An 18,912-nucleotide genomic window follows, 5' to 3' on the forward strand; every position below is an offset into this window, starting at 1 on the left:
AGCCTGATCGGTCCCCAAGACCGATCAGGGACAGTGTGGACCGATCAGGTTGGAGCCTGATCGGTCCAGAACTATCCGTTGGCTCACAACGGTGTTCTGTCTTCTGCTGTCTTCTGGCTTCTTCTTCGCAGGTGGATGCAGGTATAAAAGAGGCTGAGGGCTTCTACAGAGGGATAACTTCTTACTTCTTCTTCCTCCTTTGAACTGAGCTGATGTTCTTCTGAAAGCTGTGCTCTTGAGCTTTGCTGAGCTCCGAAGCTTCGTGTGAGCTTCTTCGACTGAGTTGCTTGTTGGCATTCGTCCGTGAAGTTGGTGCTTCATCCGGGACTTCAGTCGATGAGAAGGCAAGCGAGTATTTGTACATTCATTGTGTATTTTGTTCTTGCTCTTCTTTGTATTTCCATATTGCTGTTGCAAGCTATTGTGGCGAGGTTTCTCCACCCACAAGGAGTATTTATTAGCCGGTTCTCCGGGGACTCATCCACCGACGGATTGATAAGGCTCGTCCACCTTACGGACACGCCGAGGAGTAGGAGTATCACCTCTGAATCTCGTTACATCCATCGAGTTTGAGGTTTGTCTTCTTCCTTTTCGTTTCTACGGTTTCATTTCCGCTGCGCTAACCCTAATCGTAGGAAGAAACGCGAAGAATTTGGGGCGGCTATTCACACCCCCCCCTCTCTAGCCGCGACCGTCGATCCTAACATTGATCTCCCCATAGTCCAGCCATCACACACCTTCATCACCACCACCTTGTCGCCTTCCTTACTAAATATTTTCCTTTCCTTTATCTGCAGTAGGAGAAAGTGCAGTCTATAAGCATAAAGCTTAGTGAGCGCTATCTACTCACAAAAACTCGATATGCACGAATATAAATGATCCTATCTGAGAAGCTGACCGCGAAGGAGATCCGGAAGAAGGAAACCCACCGTACTGACGAAGGACAATTCCGATAGAACCTCGATCCGAGAAACCTAAAGCGGATCGAAAGAAAACTAGGATCACCGGAAGTAATCTGATAAGCCGGAAGAGATCGTAATCCAAAAGGGGAGAGAAACCAAACTCCCAAGCTTCGAAGCCCTTGCACACAAGAGACCAACCAACACTATTGTTAGTGTCCTAAGACCGGGGTGGGAATCCCTGGCTAGGCCCTCCGACGCTCAAGTTAGTGATCTCTCTTGATGGGAAGAAAGAAGAAGAAAGAAGATGAACAGTAGTCAGAAAATTAGGGTTGTGAAAGTACACGATGATGTGAACCTACCTAGCCAACGGAGAGGATTCTCCCTTTTATACCACTTCATATAACCTCCGTAGTCATGAAGTGGACCCCTGTTTGTTAGAGTTCGTTATGACATCAGCTGCATACTTGGGGAAAATGATTTTTAAGGAATCTTTTTTGTACCCCAGATGTACCTTCTTTGTCGTTTAGCGCCTGCAAGACAATCTGAAAGTATATTTCCCGCCAAAATATATATTCTCTATCATGAATTATTCTATTCGATATATTCATGCATGATTCTTCTTCCTGCGACTTTTGTCGTGTCAAAAAATATATTTTATTCAACATGTTTCTAAGGTATTCATTGAAGGAATTGTGTGGGTTCTTTGCTCGAAAGAACCCTCTTGACCGATATTGGCCTATCTTTGCTCTGAAGGTATGTCCCGACCGATATTGGCTTACCTTCATACGGCAGGCATGTATCGACCGATATTGGTCTATCTTTGCTCTGAAGGTATGTCCCGACCGATATTGGCTTACCTTCATACGGCAGGCATGTATCGACCGATATTGGTCTATCTTTGCTCCGAAGGTATGTCCCGACCGATATTGGCTTACCTTCATACGGCAGGCATGTATCGACCGATATTGGTCTATCTTTGCTCTGAAGGTATGTCCCGACCAATATTGGCTTACCTTCATACGGCAGGCATGTATCGACCGATATTGGTCTATCTTTGCTCTGAAGGTATGTCCCGACCAATATTGGCTTACCTTCATACGGTCGGCATGTATCGACCGATATTGGCCCACCTTTGCTATGAAGGTATGTCCCGACCGATATTGGCTTACCTTCATTCGGCAGACATGTATCGACCGATATTGGCCTACCTTCATTCGGCAGACATGTATCGACCGATATTGGCCTATCTTTGTTCTGAAAGTATGTCTCGGTCGTTATTGACCTACCTCCTTTGATTCTTTCTTCCTTTTCTTTCCTCATCCGGAGACCCATAAAACCTAACCCATATCACTAGCCTTCCTCTTAAGTCTAGTCGAAGGAAGTGTAGATGACTGACTAGACATAAGTATGGTCTTGTCTTTTCCTACCCGTGACTCTGCTCCAGATTTTGAAATGACCTCACAGATTTTGTGTACCACTGTCTTAATAAATTAAGTATAGCAATCCTGTGAGCCTTTTTCTCCTTTAAATAGGGCTACAACCTTCTCTTCACCCACAACCCCTCTCAGTTCTTTTTCTTCCTTGCCACTTTTTGTTGCTAAGGCCATGGTCGTGGATCCTCCTTTTTGGAGGCAACTTTTGTTGGACCAGGTGAGATCTATATATGAGTTTATTGGGATTTTTGCTTCGGCTACTCCGGGGGTTCAAGGGATCGTCTTAAGAGATGAAGCTTCACAATCCAGATCTTTTATCCAAAGATGCAGGTGCTCTGAAGGACCCAAGAATCTTCAGAGAAATTTTTACTACTTATAGAGGGGCAGCCAAATGACCCATGGGTGTTGTGTGAAGGGCACAACACATGTTACCCTTGGGCTAAACTTGATTGCTCCACTCGCTGAGCTCACACGGCTTGAGAGGGGAAGTGGTTTTTACATTTACTTTTCCATTATGGAATGAATCCATGTTCCCCTGTCTCGTCGCCCTTGAGCTTTTTTGTTTTTTGTTGATTTCTTCGTCCAGGGCAAAATATTGCCTCTTGTGTGCCTTGACAAGTTCAGACGAAGTGGGCTATTTCCATCTCCGCTCCATGGTAAGTTTGACTCCAGTGGTGATTGAAATTTTTCGAATGCTCTAAGAGCTTGTGCTTGTAATATTTGCTATATATTTGAGGTTTGTTGTTCCTGAGGGGAATGTAATACTGTGTATCAGATCAGATTATAAATGTAAAGACCAACCTTTGTCTCAGATGCTTTGTTCTTGTTACCGAATCTTCTGTTATTTACAAGATGTTGTGTTGCACTCATCATCTCTTCGGGTATCCTACGTGCTATTCATCACAGCTAAAACTATCATAACTATTGGCACAATTCGGTATTTTTACACCAACGGGTGTTATCTCATTGACTGAAACATTCATAACCATAATTACTTCCGTTAATATAAAGTTATTTCAATAAATACTAATTTGTATTCTGTACGGCCAAATTAAAATTTGTCCTTCTCCTAAAATATTACCCCTAAAATATTTTTGTCTTTTAGCCTGAGTACGGTCAAAAAAGTTCTGTCCTTTCTATTTTATTGGGCCCAGTTGATCACGTCTTCTTTCAAAATTTTCTAATTGGTGGTTGGCTTTCCGTCGGGTGAGAGAATGTTCGAGGCACTACCAACCCCCTCGCGATCCGATCTGTCCCATCCGATGTACATACTCTTCTTTTTATGATGTTCTGACACTTACCTTCGCTGGGCGCCACGTCGCGTGAACCACTCGCCCTTTTGATCCTTAGTGTTTGCTGTGGTAAAAAGAATTCTATTTTGTCCACAGTGGTGTATTTCCTGAACCCTAAACCCTTCATCTTCCTCTCCACTTCGTTTTCGCCTCTAAAGCTCCTCTCTTGCTGTCGTCTGCGACCGAAAAACTTCGTATTCGCTACCTCTCGACAATCCTCTTTATTGTCCCCAGTAAGTAATCCGTTACTTTGTACTCCGGTTCATGTCTGTGGAAGCGATTGCTCCTTGGTATATCCATATGTCTTCCTCTTTTGATAAGAATGCTAGATTATCCATTCGTCATCAATATGAAATTCCTCGAGAATATAGAATCATAATCCCAAGGTCGACTGATCGTCCTCATCGTCCTCCTGATAACTGTGTAACCTTCTTCAGGGACCAGTTGATAGGGGGTTTAAGGTTCCCTATCCCCTCTTTCTTGATTGAAATAAGTCAATATTTCGACATTCCCCTGCAACAATTTGCACCTAATGCTTTTCGTTATCTATGTGGCACTTACATGCTTTTCCGTTTACGAGACATTCCTCCTACTCCTCAGAATTTCTTCACGTTTTCCTACCCCAAACTCTCTGAGCCTGGTGTTTTCTTATTTCAGTCGCGAACTAAAATGGTTCTTTTTGGTGATATGCCATCGTCTCTCAAGGCCTGGAAATCCCATTTTTTCTTCCTAAAGTTTTCCGGACCCATCCCTTGGTCTCACGCTTGGAAATCCTTCTTACCTCCTCTGCCCAATGTTAGAGAGCTTCATCTGCTTCCCTCTTTTCCCGTTTATTGTGAGAAGCTACTAGGTCATTGGCTCTCTATTTCAAAATGGTTGAAAGTTGAACTTCTGTATCTATTTGGCTTAAGCCCCGTCAAACCCGATACCCCCATTTCCTTAGGTAACATATTGCCCCTTCTTTACTGCTTTTAATTACCTAAACCGTTTCTTCTTTTCATACAGTGGAGAAATTCTATGATGGTTTGATCAATGACGAACTAGGCGTGGAGGAGGACCTACTTCATGCTAAGGAGGCTGAATTCCTAGCTGCTCTGGCTCCTCCCCCTGTAAGTGAAGGGCCAACTATTTTAGCCGAAGTGCCTAGCTCGTCGGGGCTTCATGAGGCTCCAGGAGGTTCTTCTAGGGATCTTGCTGCTCAGATCCTCCCTGATCCTACTTCCACTATTCCGTCTCCCGCAGCTGTTGTTGTCTCCCCATCTGCCTCTATTCCTCTTATTGAGCTTACATCCCCTGGTAGCTCTGATAAACCCATAACTGAAATTTCTATGGGCAAGCGTCCGGGACGCAAGCTAACCAGGGCTCCTCCTCCAAAAAGGAGGCTCATTCTTTCTGCCAATGAGCTAGCTTCAGAAGATTTTGTGTCAACTGGTCTTCTTTTCGATGAGCCCACATTAGCAGAACTTTATCCTTCCTTGAATTTTCCTACCTCTCCTTTTCCTAAAACTAGTACTTCTGGTGACGCTTCTTTTACTTTTCCTTTGTCTATTCCGACTTCAGGATCTTTACCCTCTTCGCCTTCTTCTTACTTGATTTTTGCTCCACCATCTATCCCTACTTCTTCCTTCTCAGCTGGCTCTTCTACCATTCCTGTCCTCCCCATATTACTAGGGGGTTCTTTTGCTAATTCTTGGGATGAGGTTCGTCCCCTTTTCGAGGGGCTTTCCATCCCTGAAGCGATTGACCGCTTTTCTCATAAAGAGAATAAGGTATGATTATATACTCCTGCTTTCTGTTTCTGAAATACTATCTCACAGTTTTGGATATGCTCCCAGCGGTGGCTAGAGAACATGGGTTTCTCCCGACTATTACACATCTTATACACTGAGAACGAAAAATTGAAATCGGAGAACAAAAGGCTGCAACAGCAAGTTACCGAACTGTCTTCTGCCGAATTTTCTGCTGCCGCCAAGAAGCAACTTGAAACTCAAATTGAGAGTCTTGAAGCCCAATTCAAATTGGTTACGGACCTCAATCAAGAGTTGAACTCAAAACTTGGCGAGTTAAAAGATAATTATGAAGCAGAGTTGAGTGAGAAGTTGAAGGCCTTGCAATTGAAAGAAAACGAGGTGGCATCTCTAAACAATTCCCTTGATTTGACCAAAGCCGAGGTTGCTGCTAGGGAAAACGAATTGAAAACCTCTCAGATGGCGTTGGTGGTCTATAAGGAGCATGAAGATGTTCGTTACAAAGAACAAGCTACTGCCATGATTGAGTCTAATGAATTCAACCGACCGATTGTGAGATCCATCTTGTCTGCTTTTACTGCAGGGGCCAAAGGAGCAATTTGACAATTGGAAGAGGAGGGCTACTTAGCGCGCGTTCCTCCTCTCAATTTCCTGAATCGTCGCAGACTCATTGAAGAAAGGCCTCCTGATTTGTACCCAAAACTAACTTTAACTTAATTTCCGGTTATTGTAAAGAAGGGGGATCGAGACTTTGCCATGATCCTCCGACAAACTTATGTGGTTCTGAATGGTATCTCTGGATTGCTAATCTTACTTTATCTTTAGATAATTTGTCAGTTTCATGTAAATGTACCAAATGTCACTTGGCTTATCCATGCTCAATCTTTCCCTACGACTAATTCTCCAATAACCCGGCCGATATATAAGTACTGCCCGATATTTCGATGGGACTTCCGATATCGGTCGATTTATCTTAATCGACCGATTTACCTCCTTGTCAGGTCTTATGGGTATTAACATTACACATCCTATGCGATGGCTTATACTGAGTCTTTAGTCAACGGATCTGGGTTACTTTTTGTCCCGGTCGATTTATCAGGATGGTTCGATTTAACCCAGTTTCATCTATTGATCAATATCCGATGCTCAACTTATATTATACTACACCCATGAATTGAGCCTATGTTTATAATACTAATTTTGGCTTTGTCTTTATGAAGTCTCTTCAAAAATTACTTCTAAGGAAACTTTACACCTTTTCCGAGGAAGTTTATTTGACTTCATCTCTTTCCCTTGATTTTATTCTCTGATATTATTACCTATTTATGACGATTGACATTCTGAGCACCTTTTATTCTCCTTTTCCCTTTCGTCTCTTCTGTTTAGAGGTTTTAGCACAGGACTAGAAGAGGGACAAGGGTTTACGGAGTCTTCTTCTGCTTCCTTCTGTTCATCTTTTCACTTCTCAATTCCTTTTCTTTTAACCCCTTCTCTTTATGGCGGTTTCTTCTCCAGCGTGGTTCCTCTCGTGTTCTTCCGACCTCACAGATACAGAAGAAGTGGATTTATAGGCAACCTATGGTTTTCCCTCTTATATTGTCCGTCCTGCTTCTCATGAGGGTCCTCACCTTCCTCCCTTAGGTTGTATCTCCATCTTCAGGGACCAAGTCTTGCAGGGCTTCAAATTTCCCCTTCACTCTTTCTTTTGTGAGGTTAGCCGTTATTTTGCTATCCCGCTAAACCAGTTCGTCCCTCAATCCTTTTCCATTTTAATGGGCTATCCCGCTAAACCGCTTCATTGGAGTATCCAAACTGTTAGATTTCCCACTGTCTCCTCGTCTTTTCCATCACTTCTTTATCCCTCGTCAGGTAGATGTTGGTGTTTTTAAGTTTCAGTCTCATCCCAAAGCCATTCTATTTAATCGCATTCCCCCTCAAGGTGAATGGTATAAAAAAAAAATTTTTATGCGTCTTCCCTCTCCTCCTCCATTTCCTATTCAATGGATACATGATCTGCCCCCGCTTCCTGGCACTCAAGGTCTTCTCAATGATCCCTCTGTTGCCTCTGTTCTACCTAAACTGCGAGGGGCAAAGTTCAGTTTGCCGCATCTGATTGAAGAGGGTTTGATGTTTCCTTTCGGGATAGGCCCCATCGACATTCCCTTGGACAGTTCCTTTGGTAGGTATAATTATTTTGTCTCGCCTATGCTAATTAGCCTATCCTTTTTGATAATGGTGTTTGCTCTCTGTATTGCAGCTGATGCTCTTCTTCCAGCCTTCATGTATAAAAATTCTGCTATGACTAAGTCTTTTATCAATAGCCTTGGGGAAGAATGGTTACATACCCGCTGATCCGATCCTAATCCTTCTACTCTGGGATTGCTTTCAGAGGAAGAACGACGGGCAGAGGCTGCCTCACTTGCCGAAGGGGAAGAAGAAGAGCCTTTTGTTACCTTAGTTCAGAAGCCAAATCTTACTAAGACTTCTCCTTTTAGCGACTTCTTTGTTACTTTTGTGCAAACTCCTCTTGTCCCAGCACCCATCTCTCTTGAGAGAGGTAAGGCCCCGACAGCTCCCACTCATCTTATCTCTAATCCTGCTCTTAGGATGATGAGACCCGGCCTGCTTATCCCTTCTTCTTCTATTGTTTCAGCTCCTCCGATTTCTGCTCCTGGGAAGGATGATATTCCTCCTGCATTTTCTGCTCCTTTGGCATTGGCCTTGTCCCCCTTGACCTCTAGGTCTCGAGCCAAACGGACGCCTTGTCGGAGATCTTCTCCAAATACTAGTCCTTCAGCTGTTGAATCCCCCTCCCCTGTCTTACCATCGATTCCATCTACTTCTTTTTCTGCTCCTCTTGTTTCTGCTTTTCCTCCTATTGCGTCTTCTTCTTCTTCTCTACCTCCTGTGTCCTCCATTCCCCGACCTTTGTTCAGACAAGCTCTGGGTCTTCCTTCTCAATTGGGACGACCCTCTGAACCGTCTAGCTATGGCTCGTTACAACTACAGGGCTTATTAGCTGAATCTTGGTCACTAGGTCAAGAGCAGCTAAGGGGTCTTAGTCTTCCTCATCGAGCTGATCGTCATAGTTGCCAAGCAATAGCGGTAAGCATTTCTAGTTATATGCTATCGATTTTGTCTACTGATTCCTAATTACCTTGCCTTTTTGTTTAGTTACTTGCCTCAAGTTTACAAATTGACCAGCTGCTCGTAACTAAAGATTAGGAGAACCAGAAGTTAAAAACTCAACTGGAAACATTGAGGGCCGAGTCTCCTTCTTTTAATAGTGACTTGACTCAATTACAAGAGAAGGTGGTCTTACAGGATCAACAGTTGGGGATCCTAAAACAAGAGTTGGAAGATTGCCAGCAATTATTAAAAGATAAAGAGCTGGCTAGGAAAACTTTAGAGTTACAGGTGGATCGACTGCATTCCGGTCTTCGACTAGAGATTGCTTTAAAAGAGAAAACTCTTTTAGATGCTTCTCAGAAAAATCTTATTTTAGAGAAAGTGATTTCACTATTCTACAGGAACAAGAGCAGAGGAAAGCTCAAGATCACGAGTTATCACTGCTCCATAAGGAATTGGAACAGCTGAGATCGGAGAAGGATGTTTTAAGAGAACAACACACAAAACTGCAAGCTGACTTCCAGAGCTATAAGGAGCAGGAAAAGAGTCGGTGGGAAGAGTGGCGGCAGGCTTACTTAAAATCTTCAGCCTTTGCCCAGGAATTTGTTCGCAGGATAGTGGGTGCTCTAAATCATTCCGTATCGGGAGTTATTCAACAGCTACGAGAGGGTGGATATCTACCCAGGGAACCTCCCCTTTCTTTCATAAGTCGCCGCAGGCTTAATGAAGAACTACCCTCAGATTTGAAAGACCCTTTTCCAAATGTTTAAGGAAATTATTCATAAAAACTTGTAAAGTAAGAACTGACAGTGGGGAAAAAGTGCAGTTGATACTGAGTAATTAAGTACTTGCAAGGTGTAAGAAAACTTTAATACTTACTTGCTTCTCCTTTATGCTAGCTTGAGAATACCCCTTCCTGAAATGCTTTTGATTGCTAAATATAAACTTTATTAAAAAATCCCTTGTTCATCTTTTAGAGTTAAGCCTTGTCTTGATGGATTCTTCCTTAAGTAACATCCGGTATGCTTTGTATCTCCCCGAGGATAAATGATCTTAGTTGAGACTGGATACGAAATTGTATAAAATTATTGATCTTCGGGCTGAGTATAATATCCCAGCCGGATTTTGAATAAAGACTTTCATATATCTGGGCTCCCGTATAGAATCCCTTCTCAATTCCTGCTTAATTAGGCTTCGAAGCCAGGAGATTCCTTGATTAATTATGCCTTGCGCTAGTTTGAAATCTTTGATTTCTTCTGTGAAAACCTGCCTGATGTATTTCATAGAATTTCCCGATCGGCTTTGGTTTATAGTCTCCGGTTCCTCCTATGAAGACCCGACCGAATTACTTCATAGAATTTCCCGATCGACTTTGCTCTGAAATAGTTTAGAGTCTCCGGTTCCTCTTATGAAGACCCGACCGAATTACTTCATAGAATTTCCCGATCGACTTTTTCTCTGGAATAGTTTAGAGTCTCCGGTTCCTCCTATGAACACCCGACCGAATTATTTCATAGAATTTCCCGATCGACTTTTTCTCTGGAATAGTTTAGAGTCTCCGGTTCTTCCTATGAAGGCCTGTCCGGGTTACTTCATAGAATTTCCCGATCGACTTTGGTTTATACTGGTTTATAGTCTCCGGTTTCTCCTATGAAGTTCCGTCCGGGTTACTTCATAGAATGTTCCCGATCGACTTTGGTTTATAGTCTCCGGTTCTTCCTATGAAGTCCTGTCCGGGTTACTTCATAGAATTTTCCCGATCGACTTTGGTTTATAATCTTCGGTTCTTCCTATGAAGTCCCGTCCGGGTTACTTCATAGAAGTTTTCCGATCGACTTTGATTTATACTGGTTTATAGTCTCCGGTTTCTCCTATGAAGTCCCGTCTGGGTTACATCATAGAATTTTCCCGATCGACTTTTTCTCTGGAATAGTTTAGAGTCTCCGGTTCTTCCTATGAAGACCCGTCCGGGTTACTTCATAGAATTTCCCGATCGACTTTGGTTTATACTGGTTTATAGTCTCCGGTTTCTCCTATGAAGTTCCGTCCGGGTTACTTCATAGAATGTTCCCGATCGACTTTGGTTTATACTGGTTTATAGTCTCCGGTTTCTCCTATGAAGTTCCGTCCGGGTTACTTCATAGAATGTTCCCGATCGACTTTGGTTTATAGTCTCCGGTTCTTCCTATGAAGTTCCGTCCGGGTTTTAGCACAGGACTAGAAGAGGGACAAGGGTTTACGGAGTCTTCTTCTGCTTCCTTCTGTTCATCTTTTCACTTCTCAATTCCTTTTCTTTTAACCCCTTCTCTTTATGGCGGTTTCTTCTCCGGCGTGGTTCCTCTCGTGTTCTTCCGACCTCACAGATACAGAAGAAGTGGATTTACAGGCAACCTATGGTTTTCCCTCTTATATTGTCCGTCCTGCTTCTCATGAGGGTACTCACCTTCCTCCCTTAGGTTGTATCTCCATCTTCAGGGACCAAGTCTTGCAGGGCTTCAGATTTCCCCTTCACTCTTTCTTTTGTGAGGTTAGCCGTTATTTTGCTATCCCGCTAAACCAGTTCGTCCCTCAATCCTTTTCCATTTTAATGGGCTTCATTGGAGTATCCAAATTGTTAGATTTCCCACTGTCTCCTCGTCTTTTCCATCACTTCTTTATCCCTCGTCGGGTAGATGTTGGTGTTTTTAAGTTTCAGTCTCGTCCCAAAGTCATTCTATTTAATCGCATTCCCCCTCAAGGTGAATGGTATAAAAAAAAATTTTATATGCGTCTTCCCTCTCCTCCTCCATTTCCTATTCAATGGATACATGATTTGCCCCCGCTTCCTGGCACTCAAGGTCTTCTCAATGATCCCTCTGTTGCCTCTGTTCTACCTAAACTGCGAGGGGCAAAGTTCAGTTTGCCGCATCTGATTGAAGAGGGTTTGATGTTTCCTTTCGGGATAGGCCCCATCGACACTCCCTTGGACAGTTCCTTTGGTAGGTATAATTATTTTGTCTCGCCTATGCTAATTAGCCTATCCTTTTTTATAATGGTGTTTGCTCTCTGTATTGCAGCTGATGCTCTTCTTCCAGCCTTCATGTATAAAAATTCTGCTATGACTAAGTCTTTTATCAATAGCCTTGGGGAAGAATGGTTACATACCCGCCAATCCGATCCTAATCCTTCTACTCTGGGATTGCTTTCAGAGGAAGAACGACGGGCAGAGGCTGCCTCACTTGCCGAAGGGGAAGAAGAAGACCTTTTGTTACCTTAGTTCAGAAGCCAAATCTTACTAAGACTTCTCCTTTTAGCGACTTCTTTGGTACTTTTGTGCAAACTCCTCTTGTCCCAGCACCCATCTCTCTTGAGAGAGGTAAGGCCCCGACAACTCCCACTCATCTTACCTCTAATCCTGCTCTTAGGATGATGAGACCCGACTGTTGGGGTTGCAAGGTTGCAAACATAGTCCCATATTGAAAACACATGGAAAAGATCATGGGTTTATAAGAGAAAGATATCTCCATTGGCATGAGGCCTTTTGGGGAGAACCCAAGAGCAAAATCATGAGGGCTTAGGCCCAAAGTGGACAATATCATGTCATTGTGGAGATATCTAAATTCTTTTTGATCCTACAATTGGTATCAGAGCCCGGACTGTCAGAAGGTTTAATCGCCGACTGTGCACAAGAGCTATGGTCTGATTGAACCATGTGAGTACAATATTGACCTCGAACAAAGAAAGTGGGTGCTCCTATATTTGGATTAAGAGGACCAGACACCAGGCAAGAAGTCCTAGTAGGTCGAGTGGACCGAGGGGCAGGAAGTTCTAGTAGGTCGGGTAGACCGAGGGGCAGGAAGACCTGGTGGGTCGAGGATCGGACGTGGGAAGCCCATGGTCCTTTGTTTGAGGGGGGGGATTGTTGGGGTTGCAAGGTTGCAAAAATAGTCCCATATTGAAAACACATGGAAAAGATCATGGGTTTATAAGAGAAAGATATCTCCATTGGCATGAGGCCTTTTGGGGAGAGCCCAAGAGCAAAACCATGAGGGCTTATGCCCAAAGTGGACAATATCATCTCATTGTGGAGATATCTAAATTCTTTTCGATCCTACACCGGCCTGCTTATCCCTTCTTCTTCCCGATCGACTTTGGTTTATAATCTTCGGTTCTTCCTATGAAGTCCCGTCCGGGTTACTTCATAGAATTTTTCCGATCAACTTTGATTTATACTGGTTTATAGTCTCCGGTTTCTCCTATGAAGTCCCGTCCGGGTTACATCATAGAATTTTCCCGATCGACTTTTTCTCTGGAATAGTTTAGAGTCTCCGGTTCTTCCTATGAAGACCCGTCCGGGTTACTTCATAGAATTTCTCGATCGACTTTGGTTTATACTGGTTTATAGTCTCCGGTTTCTCCTATGAAGTTCCGTCCGGGTTACTTCATAGAATGTTCCCGATCGACTTTGGTTTATACTGGTTTATAGTCTCCGGTTTCTCCTATGAAGTTCCGTCCGGGTTACTTCATAGAATGTTCCCGATCGACTTTGGTTTATAGTCTCCGGTTCTTCCTATGAAGTCTTGTCCGGGTTACTTCATAGAATTTTCCCGATTGACTTTGGTTTATAGTCTCCGGTTCTTCCTATGAAGTCCCGTCCGGGTTACTTCATAGAATTTTTCCGGTCGACTTTTATTTATACTGGTTTATAGTTTCCGGTTTCTCCTATGAAGTCCCGTCCGGGTTACTTCATAGAATTTTCCCGATCGACTTTGGTTTATACGAAAGTATAATATTTGGGCTAACCTCATGTTGGCTCGTAATTCCTTAAGGGGAGCTGAATAGGCCTTTAAGATTTCCCCTTATTTTACTGCTTGAAAAATAGAAAGGAGGCTTCTCCTGATACTTATCAATTTGTATGAACCACATTTATTTCCTGTGTCAATATTTATCTTGCTTGGCTTTCATCAAAAGAAACAAAGTACATAAACTGCAAGTATCTCAATTCGCCACTGTGAACATATTTAAAGTAGTAGGATCAAATTAGGCTCGATACGGTTGCAAATGATTAGCGCTCCAAGGGCGTTCCAACATTCTTCCTTCGGCATCTTGGAGATAGTATGAGCCTGACGCGAGCTTTTCTATCACTTTATAAGGCCCTCCCCATTATGGTGCCAACTTACTGACATCTCCCACAGGCTTAACTCGTTTCCAAACCAAATCCCCTACTTGGAAGAATCTGGGGATGACTCTTTTGTTATAATTCTGTCTCATCCGCTGTCGATAAGATATAAGACGAGTAGCAGCTTTATCTCTTATTTCCTCGATCAGGTCCAGCTCCATAAGTCGTCGATCTCTATTATCCTCATCATACAATTGTCTTCTGTCAGACTCTACTCCTACCTCAATGGGGATTACTGCTTCTCCTCCATAGACTAACTGGAAAGGAGTGATTCCTGTAGCTTCACGAGGTGTAGTACGATATGCCCAGAGAACACTGGATAACTCGTCTACCCAGCTACCTCCGACATGATCTAGCTTAGTTTTCAGTCCTCTAATAATCTCCCTATTAGTTACTTCTGCTTGACCATTGCTCTGCGGGTAAGCTACAGAGGTGAAGGCCTGGGTAATCCCATAACTTTGACACCAGTCTAGGATTCTATCGCCTTGAAACTGCCTTCCATTATCATAGACCAACTTATGAGGAATGCCGAACCTGCAGATTATATTTTTCCATAAGAATTTAATGACCACGTCTTCTGTAATCCTAGCAAGTGGTTCTGCCTCCACCCATTTAGAGAAATAATCCACAGCCACCAACAAGAACTTCCTCTGTGCAGCAGCCATAGGAAATGGACCCACTATGTCCATACCCCACTGATCAAAGGGACACGAGACTATAGAGGTTCTCAATAACTGGGTAGGGTGATGTAATATATTCTGATGCTTTTGACAAGAAATACAAGTTCTTACCAGTTTAGCGGCGTCTTCATGTAGAGTAGGCTAGAAATATCCCGCTAAGAGGATTTTACGAGCCAAAGATCTTCCTCCTATATGACTACCACAAGAACCTTGATGCACCTCCTGTAAAATAAATTGTGTATCTTCGGTGCCCACACACTTGAGCAAGGGTCTGGAAAAAGCCCTTTTATATAATTGCTCCCCCACCATAGTATATTGAGCAGCTCGTTTCTTGAATACCCTGGCTTGTTCTGTATCTTTCAGAAGAAGACCTTGCTGTAAATATAATATGATTTGAGTTCGCCAATCACCCTGAATTTCTATATCGGTTTGTCTCTCAATACAGGAAATTAACAGAGTCTGTTCCACTGGTCGGTCAAGACTCCATGGCACTACAGCAGAGGCTAATTTAGCTAATTCATCTGCCACCTGATTCTCAGATCGAGGAATTTTTTGTATGTTTACGTCTTGGAATTGAGACTTCAACTTATCGAATGCTTCAGCATATAACTTAAGCCTGTCATTATTGATTTCAAAATTACCTGATAATTGTTGAGCTGCTAGCTGAGAATCAGAATATATAAGGACTCGAGCTGCCCCTACATGCCGAGCAGCTTGTAAGCCAGCTATTAAAGCTTCATATTCTGCCTCATTGTTGGTAGCTCTATAGTTCAACCTGATGGAAAGTTGAAGTCTATCTTCTTTCGGGGATATAAGGAGAATACCAATTCCACTGCCCTGTCTAGTTGCAGAGCCATCCACATAAACCTTCCATGTATCTTCTTCTTCTGGGCCTTGAACCTCTATGATGAAATATGGGCGCAACCTCCGAGCAGTCAATATTAGAGCATAAGCTAATTTTTCTAGTGTAGTGTATCTACACTCAGCTCCCTTTAATAAATGACTAGAAAAATATACAGGTTGTTGCTCTTTTCCTTCCTGCCTGACTAATACAGAACCCACGGCGTTTTCATTAGCCGACAAATACACCCACAGAGTTTCTCCTGCTATAGGTTTAGCCAATACAGGGAGGGTAGCCAAATAATCTTTCAATTCTTGGAAAGTCTTATCACATTCTTCATTCCATTGAAACTTATTAGCCTTTCTGAGTATTTTAAAGAAATGAAAACTACGATCGGCTGATCTAGAAATAAATCTAGACAAGGCTGTGATTCGGCCTATCAATCTTTGAGCTTCCCTCATGTTGCGAGGTGGCTCCATGTTCTGTAGTGCCTTGACTTTGCTCGGGTTGGCTTCTATCCCCCTCTCGGACACCATATATCCCAAGAATTTTCCTCCTTTCGCGCCGAACAAGCATTTGTTTGGATTTAATTTAAGCCCATACTGTCTTAATGTCTTGTAAGTTTCTTCCACATCCCTGCACAGATCAGTAGCTTGAAGAGACTTAATTAAGATATCATCAACATATACTTCCATATTCCTACCAATCTGCTTCTGAAAGACCTTATTCATAAGCCTCTGATAGGTTGCTCCTGCATTTTTTAGTCCAAAGGGCATAACATTATAACAATAAGTGCCTTCAGATGTTATAAAACTAACCTTTTCTTGATCTTCTTTGGCCAAGGGGACTTGATGATAACCTTGATACGCATCCAACATAGAGATATATTCGCATCCGGCAGTGGAGTCAACCAGCTGATCGATTCTGGGTAGTGGATAATAGTCCTTTGGGCAAGCTTTGTTGAGATCCCAAAAGTCAATGCACACTCGCCATTTATTCCCGGGTTTAGATACTAATACCACATTGGCCAGCCAGCTTGGGAATTGAACTTCCCTGATGTATCCGACCTCCATAAGCTTGGCTATTTCTTCCTTGATAATCTGATTCTGTTCCACACTAAAACTCCTCTTTCTTTGCATGACTGGGCGGGCATTCGGGAAGACATGCAAGGAATGTTCCATGACAGCAGGAGAAATACCTGAAACTCCTTTGGGAGTCCAGGCAAACACATCATATTCTTCTTCAAACATTGCACCAACTCAGCTTTAAGATCAGGATCAAGGTCAGCTGCAACATAGGTGGTAGCTTCTGGCCGCTCGGTCTGGATCTGAACTTCTTCCTTTTCTTCATAAACCAGGACGGGTTGCTTTTCCCGAATGGCATTAACTTCCATTCTTTGAATCTTCCGGGCGGTGTTAGCCTTAGTCCGAATGATTTCTACATAACATTTCCGGGTTGTCTTTTGATCGCCCCGTACTTCTCCGACCTGATCCTCCACAGGAAACTTAATCTTCTGACAGAAAGTAGAAACGATCGCCCTGAACTCATTTAGGGCAGGCCGACCCAATATCGCATTATAAGAAGATGGAGCATCTACCACCATAAAATAAGATCTCCTGGTTCTCATCAAAGGTTCCTCCCCTAGAGAAATGGCCAACTTCATTTGACCTAAAGGTTGTACCTCATTGCCTGTAAATCCATACAGAGGAGTAGCAATCGGTTGAAGCTCGCTTGGATCAATTTGCAACTGATCAAAAGCCTTCTTGAATATAATGTTGACAGAGCTGCCCGTGTCTATGAAGGTACGAGCGATGGCGTAGTTAGCTATCACAGCTTTGATGATCAATGCGTCGTCATGAGGTATCTCTACCCCCTCCAGATCTTTGGGCCCGAAGCTTATTTCAGGACCGGCTGCTCTTTCCATGCTGCACCCTACTGCATGAATCTCCAATCTTCGGGTATGTGCTTTCCTGGCTCTGTTAGAATCCCCATCAGTGGGTCCGCCCGTAATCATGTTAATATTGCCCCGAGCCGCATTATTTCTATTCTCTTCCTGACGGGTCATTGTGGTTTCCGAAGGTGCTTTTTCTGATACTTGGCTGGTACCCGCCGGGACTGGTATTGCTTCTTGACGGTTTCCCTCCGGGTGGTACTCCGATTTGGGCGGACTCTGCTGCCTGGGGTACTGCTGCCGGTAATAGTTCTGCCTCTGGTATCTCTCTTTATTAACTCGTCTATTCTTCAAAACAAAATAGTCGTCAGTATGATCACTGCTAGTTTTATGATAAGTGCACCATCTTCTTAGTGCCTCTGGCTGCACCTCTACATGTTGTACAGCTTGCGGACGATAATCCGGTTGTCGATGAGGTGGATGAGTCATTCTAGGCCCTCTTGGTGGGGGCACGGGGGTCGGAGCCTTCTCCTTAGTATGAGTAGGGGAAGAGGGAACACCTTCTTTCCTACGAGCAGCTTGGGCTTCTTCTACATTGATGAACTCAGTAGCCCGTTCAATTAAGGAATCAAAATTAACAGGAGGATTTCTTACCAAATCTTTAAAGAAATCATTATCATTTAAACCCTGAGAGAAAGCACTTACTAATATTTCAGTAGTAGCATTAGGTACATCTATAGCTACCTAAATGAACCTTTTGATATATGCCCGGATGGATTCTTTAGACGTTTGCTTAATTGAAAATAGACTCCATGGGGTCTTATGATACCTTTTGTTGCTGGAGAAATGATGTAGAAAGACTTTCTTGAAATCCTTGAATTTTCTGATAGACTTCTCAGGTAACCTTTTGAACCAGCGTTGTAAAATACCGAGTCAGATAATAATTAAATAATAAGGTTTAAAAGGCTAATAGCCTTAATGGGATTTTTGGAAATTTTTAGAAATTTTTGGGGATTTAATCGGAGTCCGTAGGGCGTATTTTGAGGGGATAAAATTATAGACTTTGGAAAATGTCTGTTTGGAATACCTATTTATTAAGGAGTTGATTGAGCAAAAGATTTTAATTTCCCTAAACCTAAGTTCAAAATTATATAAAAACCTAATCTCCCTCTTCTCCTTCACCGCCGTATCTTCCCCGAGCCAGCCCACGACGCCGCCTCCCCGAGCCCTCATGCACCGCCGCCTCGCCTCCTTCGCCTCACTCGAGCAGCACAGCCGACGACCTCCTTTCACGCGACCACTACAGCCGCGATCGCTCCCTCACGCGAGCACCGCAGTGCCGCCTCCTCTGCCCCTCGCCGAGCCTCGCTCCCTCACGCAAGAACCACAAACGCCGCCGACCACCTCGACCCGTCGCCAACCAAGACCTAGGTTAGGGGGTGAATGAGTCTCCCGATCCTCCTTCCTCTTCACTGATCAGGATAAGGGGTAAGCCGCGGTTCGATCTCATCTTGTTGTAGTTGTTCTCTAGTTAGATGTGGATTTGGGGCTTTTGATTGAATTTGATGTGTTACGTTCTTCTCACTAATTAGGTTTCGGTTAATTCTTGTTGTAGAAGTGTTAAGCCTTGATCGATGATGTTTTTGTTGATCTATTGCTACGAGAAGGGTTAGGCAGGCAATTGGTAGTCTAATTTCTGGTCGATGATGTTCTTATTGCCTTCCTGCTGCTTCAGGAATTTTGATCAGAACGTTGGTGGTTTAACCATGAGGAATAACATTTTTTGCTCTTCTTGTTGTTTCCCCGTGCTGGACAGATTCGATAGTGGTGGGTTCAAT

This window comes from Zingiber officinale, chromosome 8A, assembly GCF_018446385.1.
Source record: "Zingiber officinale cultivar Zhangliang chromosome 8A, Zo_v1.1, whole genome shotgun sequence".
Classification (NCBI taxonomy): Eukaryota; Viridiplantae; Streptophyta; class Magnoliopsida; order Zingiberales; family Zingiberaceae; genus Zingiber; species Zingiber officinale.